Source organism: Equus quagga, chromosome 4 (genome assembly GCF_021613505.1).
Source record: "Equus quagga isolate Etosha38 chromosome 4, UCLA_HA_Equagga_1.0, whole genome shotgun sequence".
Taxonomy (NCBI): domain Eukaryota; kingdom Metazoa; phylum Chordata; class Mammalia; order Perissodactyla; family Equidae; genus Equus; species Equus quagga.
Genome location: NC_060270.1, coordinates 107,795,317 through 107,808,959, shown reverse-complemented (window position 1 = coordinate 107,808,959; position 13,643 = coordinate 107,795,317). Strand labels below are relative to the sequence as shown.

At 35.9% G+C, this 13,643-nt stretch overlaps 1 protein-coding gene across 3 annotated transcripts in view; it reads right to left on the bottom strand.

Annotated features, from left to right (window-relative positions):
- Positions 1–13,643, bottom strand: part of B3GALT1 (beta-1,3-galactosyltransferase 1) — a 485,002-nt gene that overhangs the window by 191,078 nt on the left and 280,281 nt on the right. The gene's annotated exons all lie outside the window — the stretch shown is intronic.

Here is a 13,643-nt window from a genome sequence, read left to right as displayed (position 1 = left end):
CTCTTTACACCAGCTGTTTTTATGGTATGTGAATACAAAGTAAAATATAGCCTTAGATTCACTGGCTCCCAGGGGAAAAAAAAAAATCCATGGCTGGAGCTCCTGAAAGTGAATCATCTTTGGTGATTATCACTGTTTTCTATTCTAGAATTCCAGCAGGAAGTGATAAGCCCAGAGAGTAGTTGGAAACAGTGATTGCTGTTGAATTCTGTCTCCCCAAGTCTGCGGTAAGAGTCAGTAGCTGTCACACACCAGCAGAGATGTCAGCAAACTAGATGGTGCTCACAGCAATGTCAACCAACAGAGATGCACCGAGTAATTTGAAACTTTAAAAAAACCATTCTGCCGCTTTATAGAGAATGGACCCTATGGAGGAAGAGTCAAACTGAAAGAAACAGATGTATGAAGGGAATCAGGAATTCAAGTTGGAGATGCCTGATAGATGTTGAGAAGGCACTTGGATATGTAAACCTGGGATTTAGGGAAAAAATCAGGGATGAAGATATAAATTTTATAGTTATGAGATCATAGATGGCATCTAAAGGCATGCACTGGACATGATTACTATGGAGAGAGAGTAGATAGAAAAGAGAAGGAGGCCCCAAACCAGGCTCCGGAACACTCTAATATTTGCAGGTCTGACAAAAAGGAGCCAGGAAAGAAAACTGAGACCAGTCACATTCCAGGGAAACCAGGAGAATGTGATGTCGGGAAAGACAAACCAAGGACACAATGTGTTTCAAGAAGAAGGGAATGCCCATTTGTGTCAAACACTGCTGCTAAAACTAGCAATAGTAATAATGTAATGGTTAATGATAACAGCTAACATGTTGTACCCTTATTAACTGCCATACATTATTTTAAGGGTTTACATGGATTATCCCATACAATCCTCACAATATCCCATACACTCCATCCGCACATGGATTATCCCACACAACTGTACATGGTGGGTACTGATATTGTCATAATTTTACAGATGAGGAGACTGTGGAACAGAATACTAATAACTTGCCCCGGGCATGCAGTCCAACTACTGCATTCAGGATGATGGAGACAGTTGATGGACTTAGAGATATTTCAACAGAGCAGCATAGAACCTGACTGGCTGGAGTGGTTTGCAGAGCAAATGGAAATGAGAAAGTGAAGACAGTGGATGTAGAGACACCCACTGTTACTATGCCTACTGCTTAGAATCTTCAATAATTGATGCTATTCTTAAAATCATGCTAACAATATTCTTTCAGATAACTGTCTTTTCTGCTGAACTGTGAGGACTCTGAAGGCACATTTTGTATTTTTTACCTCTGTATTTCAGCCCTTACCCCAATTTCTCTCATCTGTTAAGTGTTAAGTTAGTGTTGATTAGGGTTAGGGTAAGGAAGAGGTTAATGGAAGAAATTCATTTTGGAATGGCTTTATAGACAGGTAGAGTTTGAACAGATAGGAAGGTCATATAATATCACTAAACATGCTCAGACTATTGCTGAGCTCAATATATAAAATTTTATGAAATGTTAAGTCAACAATTTTTCCAAAATGTTCATTTATAAGATGATAGGTCTATCTGTCTAGACCTGAGGTCCAAAGCTCCAAAATCTACAGAGATCAGGTTGCAAAGGAATAAAATGAGCCAGTTGTAAGCTTCAGAATAAGAACATACCAGAGAGAAGTCAGAAATCATGAATTTTTATATGAAATCTTCCCCATCTTTTAAAGCTGGCATCTTATTCAATTTTTTGATAATACTGTTCAGTGTAAAAAGAATATGTCTGTGGGATACACCCAGTCTAAAGGGCACTAATTTATGATTTCTGGTCTGCACACTGTCAACCCAGCTAATCAAGAGAGTTGATTCTAGGGAAAGATTAGTAAAACATGAATTAAAGAACTTTCTGACACAGTGTATCAGAATTTTAGATAGTAGGACAGCTGATAGTTTAAAACAAAAGCTATAGGAGGAAAATCTATATTTCAAGGACTTCAATGAGAGTAGAAAAGAAAAGCATAGGTAACCTGTCATAATTAGTATTTGAAGCAGATCTGCCTGAAAAACTGTGATCCAAAGAAAACCTCAATGAGTGGGGATGGCTCTGAGGACCATTGTATGGCATACAATGTATTATTGTTCTCGCCCAGTTGAGGTGACAGCCTGAGGCAGCATTCACAGAAGTGGAGGGTGTGAGGTCAACTTTTTCTAAGGGAAAAAGTACCTTCTATCGTCAGGTAAATATTTTATAACTGCTTGGCACATCTCATAGCATACTGCTTAGATCAAAAGAATATACCTACAGAAAAATAATTTAGAACATCATATTATACAAAACTATTGCGAGTTGCAATGCTGACAAATAACATTCTAATCCATCACTTAGTCTTAAAATGACTTTTTTTTTAGCATCTCAAATTACAGGGTCTCCCAGGTAACCTCAAAAGAGGTTTTCTTTCATCCACTTTCACACATCGCACCTTTTCTCCTGGAGGGATCTTTGGGGTTTGACATCAAGGGAGAGTGGAACTGAAGTGTTATATGCAGGGACCAGCTAATTCTTTAACAATTTGGATGTCAACTAAATTATTTCTTTTGATCAACAAGGCAGCAGTGTGCTTTGTTGTCTGGATCCGTAGAATGATATATCATTTACACACAGACAGACCAAAGAAAGATTGCCTATCTATCCCTCTGCCTGTCTGTCTAAGTTACAGTAATTGCTTAATATATAATTTCTAGATTAAATGAAGCCAATAACAATATATGAACAAATAAACATGGAATTTCAATTTACTCACAAATTGATTATGAATGAACAATGTGAAGAAGTTATCCAAAAGAAATGGCTTTATTTCTTTAACGTGTTTCCATTTTGACTGAATAATCTTTATAGATTTGTTACTTGATATTTAAAAATAAATAATTTCAATAAGCCTCAAAGTTCAAATTAAGAATGCAAACTGATTACTAAAATGTAGATTAATTCTGAAATCATACATAAACCAGGTGCTAGACACCTAGCACAGTACTGTGAAAATAGTCAAACTTGTAACATGACATTTCTCAGGTCTAATGTTATATACAATGACCCATCAAAGGTTTACAATACATACAATGTGTAACTTTCTATCTTTGTGTCTCCCAGCGATAACATATGCCCTGGAAGGAAAGAATACATACAAACTACTTGCTTGGGTTCCTGCGGATAGTTCTTAACTCTAATCATTTTTAAGCATATATAAAATTTAGGTGTCAATTAGAAGTTTAAACTTGTGAGACTATTAGCCAAGCATATGCTCTTACCATAGGCAGGCCAATGGAATTAAAGAATATAACTATAGATTGTTAGAACAGAATCATTTGACCAGGAAATCGAGAGACAGAAAAGTAACTTGCCCAAGTTTCTGCAGGTAATCAACGGCAGGGTTGCAACTAGAATCCTGGATTGGTATTCCTTTTACTGTGTTAACTGACTCTTTTATAAGTAAAAACATGATATTTAAGAAAGACTTGAAAACTAGAAATAAAATTCTAATTTAATTTTTTTATTTGCTATGGATATTAGCCCAACTGTTCTCCTTGATGAAGGCACAAAAATATACATTAAAATCATAAAACTTGAATCTAGTGTGATTTCAAAATTATAGATCAAAAAAGCAAAAGTTTAGCATGTTACATCACTATCATTTTGGAAGATGGCTAAATTATTCTACATTGAGCTCAACCATATCAGGTCTCTGAGCTATTCAAGAATGTGTCCTGTCTTTTCTTTTCCTCTCTCTTTGACTTACGAGGCCTCAAACATGAATCTCATTGCATGGTGCAGTGAAACACGAAACAGGACAGTTGTTGACCATGGAAAGCCAAAGAGCACAGCAGCTTGCTTTAAATAAGATCATTTAAAAGTCAGTTTGCTTTAAGTTCATAAAATGTCATTTCATTAAACTGTGTTTTCATTTATGAAATATGACTGCCATGCCAATGCTACTTTATCTTAGCAGTGAAGATATAAAAATGTCTCTTTAAAATACAATAGCACAAAACACATTTTACTTACATTTTGTGGAAATATCCATGAAATTATAGATCCCCAAGCTTAATTTTGAAATTGATTAAATAAAATCCTACAGGTTGCTCTATCCATGGATACACTTCGATAGCACAGCTACAGGTCTGGACTTTACAGATATACCATTTATTGCTCTTATTCGGTATCCAAAGAAGTATTACATAGTGTCCTGTGCATGACAAATACTTGTCACAGGTTAATAAAGGAAGCAGCTTGCCTGATTCTGACTTCCTGCCTTGGTCACCATTGGCACTATTACTGATTTATCTTCTAATTTACTTCCGTTATCCACCTAGTGACTTTGGGCAGAGATTTTAGAGAGGATGGTACAGAGTAGGCATACAAACCAGGAACGAATCAAAGGTGGAAGCATCTGAGCATTCTGAGCACCAGTATGGTGCTGTTCGTGGGTGGGGCTATCAGGATATTGGTGACAGAAGAATTCCTATAATGTTTTAGTCTCCTAAAATGTGACAGAGTAATTTCAGGCCCTTCTATGCCATTCAAGCACCATATGCACCCCAAACTAGAAGAAATGGAAGCAAGAGAAATCCGTCTTGATATGTGAGTGGGTATCTGATTTTGTTCCCCAGATACATTCCTGCAGACACGGGGACTAGTCAAAATATCTAACATGTTGGAATAGGCTGCGTCCTAACCAATCAGAGTGGGTGGGAACAGCCATAGAGACTTACTGCTGAATATCCACCTTGCCTCAGAGGATGTTTTCAGTTGGGTATAGTCAGAGTCCTCTCTGCTTTTTCAGTGGGGCTGGACTGAACCTCTTTATTCCACTGCTCCCAGAAGGTGCCTGCTCCTGCCCTCCCACACTTAGAGCAGGCAGGATAAGAACCAGCAATGGAGAGCTAATATTGCCTTGAGAGTCTCAATCTCTTCAGCTGCTGACAAAGCTGCTCTTAGTCTGCCCATTACCACATAGTTCAGTTCAATTTCTTTTTTAATCTCTTCAGAAAAGGAGAGGTAGGAAAGAGAGAGAGAGAGAAAAGAGGCTTAAGATACTTGTGCTACACACACTCTAAACGAACTGCTGTTCAACTTAGATGCCAAGAAACTATATCACAAGAGAAATGTCAAAATTACAATGAAACAGTGAAAAACGACCATTCAAATAATCTATATTTTAAGGAAAATTATAGAAAATAAAGAGCAAGAATATGGATATTTCTTGTATTCAGATAAATGGCAAGTGTTGTAGTGCCAATAGTTTCCCTTCCTCAGCTGTTTGCATTTTAATTAAACTCTCATTTTCTTTAGGGTCAAATCAGCATCTTCAGTCAGTACTTTGTACAAAAGCTTTGGTTTCAGAATTTGGTGCCCCGACATTCCAGTTCAGAGAAACACTAATAATTTTGGTTAAATAGCTAATAGTAATAATAAACCTAAAAATTTCTGGCTGTGACTTTATTTTACTTAAATATTAAAAAATTAAGTTAAATCTACATATGAATATGATAAAAATTCAAACAATATTGAAAAAAATAAAATGAAAAGTAAAATCTTCTTTCCCCAATTCTAATTCTCTCCTGAAAAATATACGGTGACTTTAAAGTTTCTTGTTTATTCTTCCAGAGTAAGGAAGAGAAAAATAGAAAGAAGAAAGGAGGGAAAGGAGGAAGGAAGGAAGGAAGGAATAAAAAAGATGTGTAGAGCCAGCCCTGATGGTTCAGTGGTTAAAGTTCAGCCCTCTCCACTTCGGTGGCCTGGATTCATTTCCTAGTCGCAGAACCACACAATTTGTCTGTCAGTAGCCGTGCTGTTGGGGTGGCTCACATAGAAGAACTAGATGGGCTTACAACTAGAATACACAACTATGTGCTGGGGCTTTGAGGAGGGACAAAAAATGTAAGATTGGCAACAGACATTATCTCAGGGCAAATTTTTCCCAGCAAAAAGAAAAAGATGTATACAATGGGATTATTCTGCACACTCCTTGGTATTTGGCTTTATTTGTTGTATAATATATCTTGGAACTTTTCCCCTATTTAGATCATTTTTTTCAAAGTTTTTAGTATGAGAATTTTCAAATATACAGAAAAGTATAAAGTTTGGTACAATAAGCTCCCAATATTCCCATCTTGATTAAGATTGTTAACATTCTGCCAAATTTCTTTATTCCATCTTTCAATTACCTATCTACCTCTATATTTTTGCTGAATCATTTCAAAGTAAACTGCAGATATCATAATAACTCCTTTCTGAATACTTTCAGAATAAGAACATTACCCTGTACAGCCATTTTTGTACTTAACAAAATTAATAGTAATTCTCAAATATAATCTAATATTCAGTGACTACTAAAATGTCTCCAGTTGTTTCCCAAATGTCATTAATAAGCTTTTTTGAGAATTTGTATTTAATTAAGAATCACACTTTGAATTTGAATGTCAAGTCTTTTAAATCTCTTATAATCTGGAACACTGTTTGGTTATTTCCTCAGAGTGTTGTTTAACTTGTCCCTCTACTCACTCATCTTCTTCATAACTAACCAATGTGCCTACATTTCATGGGCTACACTAAGTATACTTTATGCATTTAATTTCATTTAATCCTTACAACAGCTTTAAGACACTAGCAATACCGGTACATCTATTTTACTGATGAGAAAATGGAGGTTAGTGAGATAGATAAACTCAAATCTCTACGGTCACATATTGTCTGTGTTTTCTGCTCTGTTCTTTATGTGTCTCACATAGTTTTGTCCAGTACTGTAACATTTAGACTTGGAAAAGCCTTAATTTTACACAGAAGAAAAAGAGGCCTGGGGAGACTAGTTGTGTGATAGCGTAGTCATGTAATTATTTAGTACATAATTTTCAAATGTAAAAAGCACTTAATAAGCTGGTGTCACTGGGGAAAGTCAGCTGGCTTCTCACAGGGTGGTATTACGTTTGTAAACCTGCCAAGGTGCAGAGCAGTATTTACAAAGTGTGATATCCAAGGCAATTTTAGGTCCAGGCACAATTTTTATTTTCGCAGTTAGAGAAATGATATAACTGATCCACTAACCTCAGATATCATTCTTTAGCCTGAGTCTCAGTTGAAAAGAAAGTGAGTTAATTTCAAGTCACTTTAAAGAAAAATGTTAAAAAAAAATAATGGTACAGAGGGCATATAGTTAGGGCAAAAAAATCAGGATGATGGAGAGAAATGACTCCATAGAGGAGCTCTGTCTTTCAGGGTGAGTATGCTAACCTAATCATGTATGAAATGACAGTGTACATTTATTAATTCCGATGAGAAATAAAACTGTTTTGTCCATTGGAACTCTCCTCTATGTACAGGTAAATTATCTGCCTGTAGGTAGACCTCAAAATTAAAACAAGGAAAATTATTTAAATGACTCTTTTTTTTTTCTTTTTAATTTTTATTTTTTTCGGATGTACATCATATTTCAAATTCTAGATACATTACATCATGTTCACCACCCAAACACTAATTATAGTGCATCCCCTCACATGTGACCCTAATCACCCCTTTTGCCCTCCGCCCCTCCCCAATGGTAACCACCAGTCCAATCTCCAATGCTATGTGTTTTTTTTTTTTTGTCGTTTCTATCTTCTACTTATGAGTGAGATCGTATGGTATTTGACTTTCTCCCTCTGACTTATTTCACTCAGCATAGACAACCTAACAATTGGGAGAAGATATTTGCAAACCACATATCAGATAAGTGGTTAATATCCAAAATATACAAAGAACTCATACAGCTCAACAACAAAAAAACCAACAATCCAAGTAGAAAATGGGCAAAAGATCTGAACAGAGATTTCTCCAGAGAAGATATACAGATGGCCAACAGGCATATGAAGAGATGCTCAACACCATTAGCTATCAGGGAAATGCAAATCAAAACTACAATGAGGTATCACCTCACTCCGGTCAGAATGGCTATAATTAACAAGACAGGAAACAACAAATGTTGGAGAGGGTGTGGAGAGAAGGGAACACTTGTTCACTGCTGGTGGCAGTGTAAACTGGTGCAGCCACTATGGAAAGCAGTTTGGAGTATCCTCAGAAAATTAAGGATAGATCCACCATATGATCCAGCTATTCCACTGCTGGGTATTTATCCAAAGACCTTGAAAACACAAAGGCATAAAGATACTTGCACCCCTATGTTCATTGCAGCATTATACACAATAGCCAAGACTTGGAAGCAACCTAGGTGTCCATCAAGGGACGAATGGATAAAGAAGATGTGGTATTTATACACGATGGACTACTACTCAGCCATAAGAAATGACGAAATCCAGACATTTGTGACAACATGGATGGACCTTGAGGGTAAATGACTCTTAGTTTAATAACTTCAGGTCAAATATGCCCAGTTCACCCATCTTCAGAACAGTACTGGCCTTGCCAATGGTACCCTTACACAGAAGATCCACTGTCCAAAATTTCCTATCTCTTAGACATTGCTAGATGACCAATTCTTTGCTCAGGTTGATTATATATGCTCATATTCAATGTGGCTACTGGAAAGTCATGTTTAGGAAGAAATCATTACATATATCTTCTCCAATCCATCATCTGTTGGATATACGGTAAAATTCAGAGAGATTATTTTTACTTCTCTTATATCTAATTCATTGTAGGCTCCAAACACGAACAATCATTATTATTGATCTTGGCCAAGATCGTTGGCTTCTTGGCTCCTCACCCACTGCATTTTCTTCTACACCACTTAGCACTATCCAAGTAATTTTCTCAGAACAAACAAAATTTCCCACACTCAGGGATCTAAAACTTATAAAATCCCTGATATGACAGATTACTCCCTCATTCCTTTGAACACACTTATAATAAGTAAATATATAAAAAGTAAAATATAGCCCCTTGCTGCTTATAGTTAATACAATAAAGAGGGAAGCATGGTAATTTGCTACCGTAGTCCCACAAAGTTTAAATAATTTGTCCCCCGCTATTGTTCCCTCTCCCACTTTTTTGTTACATTTACCTAGTTCAGTAATAGATATTACAAAAGGAGTTTAAGGGAATTCTTCTAACTCTTTATACTCATTCGAAAGATTTAAAATGGAAGATTGTTAAATCGACCAGCCAGTTTGTCTTTTATTTTTACCATTTGAGATAAATGTGGCTGGTGGCTGTGGATCCAGATGAAACCTAGAGGCCAGGTATGTCCATCTTCAAATGTTGGCCACATATCGACTTATGTTTAGGGCAGAGGCTAGAGATACAATCTGAGTTTTTGATTGAATGGAATAGTAAGCCAAATTTCCAACTAAGTGGACTGATTGTAGAAGCAACTATCCCAGCTCTGCCCCCAAAAGTTTGCTCTCATAGACTTAAATGGAGTGGAAGTGGAATCAATATGTATATTGACATATAAAGGGCCCCTCAGTAAAAGAGTTTTAGTTTATTATCTCCGATTCACAACAGGATACTATGTTAGAAAAATCACGTGAGGTCAAAAACACAATACATACTGTTAAGAGAATGAAAAGACAAGACACAGGCTGGAAATATTTGGAAATCATATATATGATAAAGGACTGCTCACCAGAATATGTAAAGAAGTCTCAAATCTCAATAAGAAGAAAACAACCATCCCAGTTTTTAAAAAATGGCAAATAAATTAAACAGAAAACACTTCATCAAAGAATAGATGCAGATGGAAAATAAACACATAAAAAGTTATTCAAAATTATCAGTCATTACAGGAATGCAAATTCAAATCACAAGATATCACCACACACCTATTAGAATGCCTCAAATTAAAAATTTTGAGAATACCAAATGCTGATAAGGATGAAGAGCAACTAGAACTTGCATACATTGCTAGTGGTGGGAATGGAAAAGGGTACAGCCGCATAGGAAGACGGTTTGGTAGTTTATTTAAAAAGTTAAGCATACATTTATCATATGACCTGGCCATTCTTCTCCTAGGTACTTATCCAAGAGAAATGAAAATATATGTCCACAAGAAACCTGTACACAAATGTTTATAGTAGCTTTACTCATAATTTTCACGAAGTGAAAACAATTCAAATGTCATTGATTGGTGAAGGGACAAACAAATTATATATACTCATACAGTGGTATACTACTCAGCAATAAAAAGGATAAGCTGCTGGTACACGTCACAACACGGATAAATCTCAGGTGTATTATGCTAGAAGAAAGAAGCCAGACTCCAAAGGCTATGTACTGTACAATTCCATTTATATGGTCATTCTGAAAAAAGGCAAAATGATACAGACAGAAATGAATTAGTGGTTGTTTATCTAGAATAATGGAGTAACAATGGAGGAGAGGAGGAGATTGATGATAAAGGAGTATAAGGAAACTTTTGGGGATGATGAAAATATTCTATATCTTGATTGTGGTGATGACTACAAACTGTATAGGTTTGTCAAAACCCACAGAACTATATATTAAAAAGGCAAAACAATATTATATGTAAATTATACCTAAAAATCTGACAAACACGAACACAAATGCAAATACACTCACACACACATACACGCCATCACAGATGGATATACTTGCATTATTGAGGTGTGAGCCTTATTGACCCCCAATAACAGCAGACCAACAGTATCTATGTCATTTTTTGCTTGAGATTGGAATGTTTTCTGACCAATGGGAGAGCTATTGTTTAATGTTAAGAAAGGAACTGAGAAAATATTACTAATTTTTAAGGTTCCTTTTCTGGCCAAAAGGATGAAAATTGAGGATATACTATTAACTAAACAAATATTTATTGAGGACCTACTACATGGCAGGCTCTGTTTTAATGCTAGTTGGCAGAGTGAATACAGCAGACAAAAACCTCTGCTCTCGAAACAAACAATGACCTAGATGATATCCATTTTATGTCAGATGGTCTTAAGTGCAATGGAGACAACAGAAAAAGCAGAGCCAGGGGTAGGACAGCCAGTGGCATGGAGGTGGAGGGTATTGTAAAGCTCTATCATGAAGTCATCAAAAGGACATGTTCCCTGCACTATGCTGGCACTGGAGATAAAATGACAAGGAACAGCAGACACGGTGCTTGCCCTCCTGGAGCATTCATCTAGCAGAGGAGAGATATTAATTAAATAACTGTATAAATGTGAAACCACGCACTGTAATAATTGCTTTGTGTTTTGAAGAAAATTGCGTGAGGAAAGGGTTCTACGGTCAACTAAGTCTGAGGGACCCTGTACGCCACATGCACACCTTTTTATTCTCCCCTTATTAACATATCAACCTATTAAGAAGCCCAAGACTCTCTACAGTGACTACAAATACATTAATGGAATATTTACCAAATGTATTTGGCTGTTTGTCTATTAGCATCTCACAGAATACCATATGTAAAGAAACACAGGAATAAATAATCATATCATATCTTTTAATTATTGTAATTTTCTTCACTAAATTGATGTTAATGAAAAAATAGAAGGCAAGCCAAAACCACTAAGGAGGAAAAAGTATACCTTTGTTCAATATTTCTCTGTTTTTTGGTCTTTGAATAAGGGAATGAATCAGGAACTAAAAAAACCTGTGTACTTTCTCCAGATCAATTTCTGATGAAACCTGCCTGTTCGGCAACATTTTCAGCTTCAAGATATAATACCCAGATGCCAAACTTTTTTTTTTTGAAGAAGAAGATCAGCCCTGAGCTAACATCTGCTGCCAATCCTCCTCTTTTTGCTGAGGAAGACTGGCCCTGAGCTAACATCCGTGCCCATCTTCCTCTATATGTGGGACACCTGCCACAGCATAGCTTGCCAAGAAGTGCCATGTCTGCACCCAGGATCTGAACCCGGTGAACCCACGGCTGTTGAAGCGGAACGTGTGCACTTAACCACTGCACCACTGGGCCGGCCCCTAAACTTCTTGATATAGAACCATTAAGAGATCTTGACTCTAACTTAATAGGTTTGTTGTTGTGGTATATTGCAGGATGGAAGAAATAAGTTAATATACCAATATTATTGAGTGCAGAGCTTCTTACTGTGGGATAAAGAAGAGACAAATACTTAATGGGGGAAGGAAGAGAAGATCCATGCAGGGTTGGGTTAATATTAAAGCTATCATTATAAATTTATAATTTAAAAAATTATTGATATGGCTGGGGGTCACTTTCACTTGAAAAAGTAAAGAAAAATATGGTATTTAGTAATATATTTTTGATTCGACTCATAACCAACTTTATGTTTCTTTTCAAATCACCTTCTCTTTTTCTTTTTTCTAACCCCATTGCTGCAGTTTTGGTTGAGCTGAAAATTATTCCCTTCAAATGAAATTGTTTTAGAGTTTTCAGCAACCATTGCCACGGCTTAGACTTTGAAATTCCTGATGTGAAAACAACAACAACAACAAAATATATATATATACATATACGTCTATATATACATATAAAGGAGCTTAGATGTTGAGTTTTCTGTCACCTTGGTGGTTTCTGATTTATATAACCTGGTTCAAGCAGAAAGCAAACATTACAAATATCTCTATACTCATTGATTTCTACAGCCTCACCTTAATTTATCACACCCAGAGATAATTTTGAAGTCAATAGGCAGTCATTACATAAGGTGGAGAAATTAAATGGGGAAAGAAAACAAAGTTAGTTTCCAAAGATTAAAAAGAAGAAAATTAATTACAAGCAAAGTGCAGAGAAACTATAGTTTGGAATGAATCAAGCCATCCATTTGATTATAACACTAGCATAAAGCTCTCATTTGACATGAAAAATATATGAGTGTTAGTAGATTTTTCCTCCTGAATGTGAAAGTACAAATCAGTGTGTGGGTTGATTTGGTTTAATGTTTAATATCCAACTTCTTCCTCTGATATTTAGCCTTTTTTATTTTTATTTTACTGATCAAATAATATTATGTGAGCACAGATATCTGCTTTGTATTGCTGCATTAAATACTTCTGTTTGGTTAAAACAAATGTTTTAGTGTACTATATAATATTTAAAAGCACTTCAAATAAAGAATAACAAAGCTGTTATAAAAGGATTAAACTGGTGAAGGTCAGAATGATAGTGGCCAGGTTGGCACTGCCTCAAAGGTTAGCCATCCATTTTTATTTCTATGGCATTTTGTGGCCTTTGGAGTTGCAGACTGGTCTATACTTAAAAAAAAAAAAGTACACGACTTGGATTTTCAATTGTTTGAAAGAAAAGGATGGAAGGGTTCAGACTTTTCGGTGTTACTCGCACTTTAGTCTGCAAAACTCCAACACTCTTCTGAAGTTCAAGGCATCTCCATGACAATTTACTTGTAGAAAATAAAATAAAATCTATATTCCTCATGATGCATGCCTGAGATTTATTCTCCAATTAGGCTCTGCCCTCTGTTCCTTACGGAGTGAAATTTGGCCCAAGGGAATGGTAAATATTTTAACTTGATAGAAAATCACTGGCTGGTTGATCAGTTGGCATTGACCAATCTTTAGACAGCTATTCAGTAATTTTTTTAATGAAATAGGTAATTATAGGTTATTTCCTAGTAAGAAATACTAGATGTCTCTCATGAACATTCTTCATATAATTTAACGCAAATAGCAAGCTAAAGCAAATAAGATTTTGCAAGAAGAACAAAG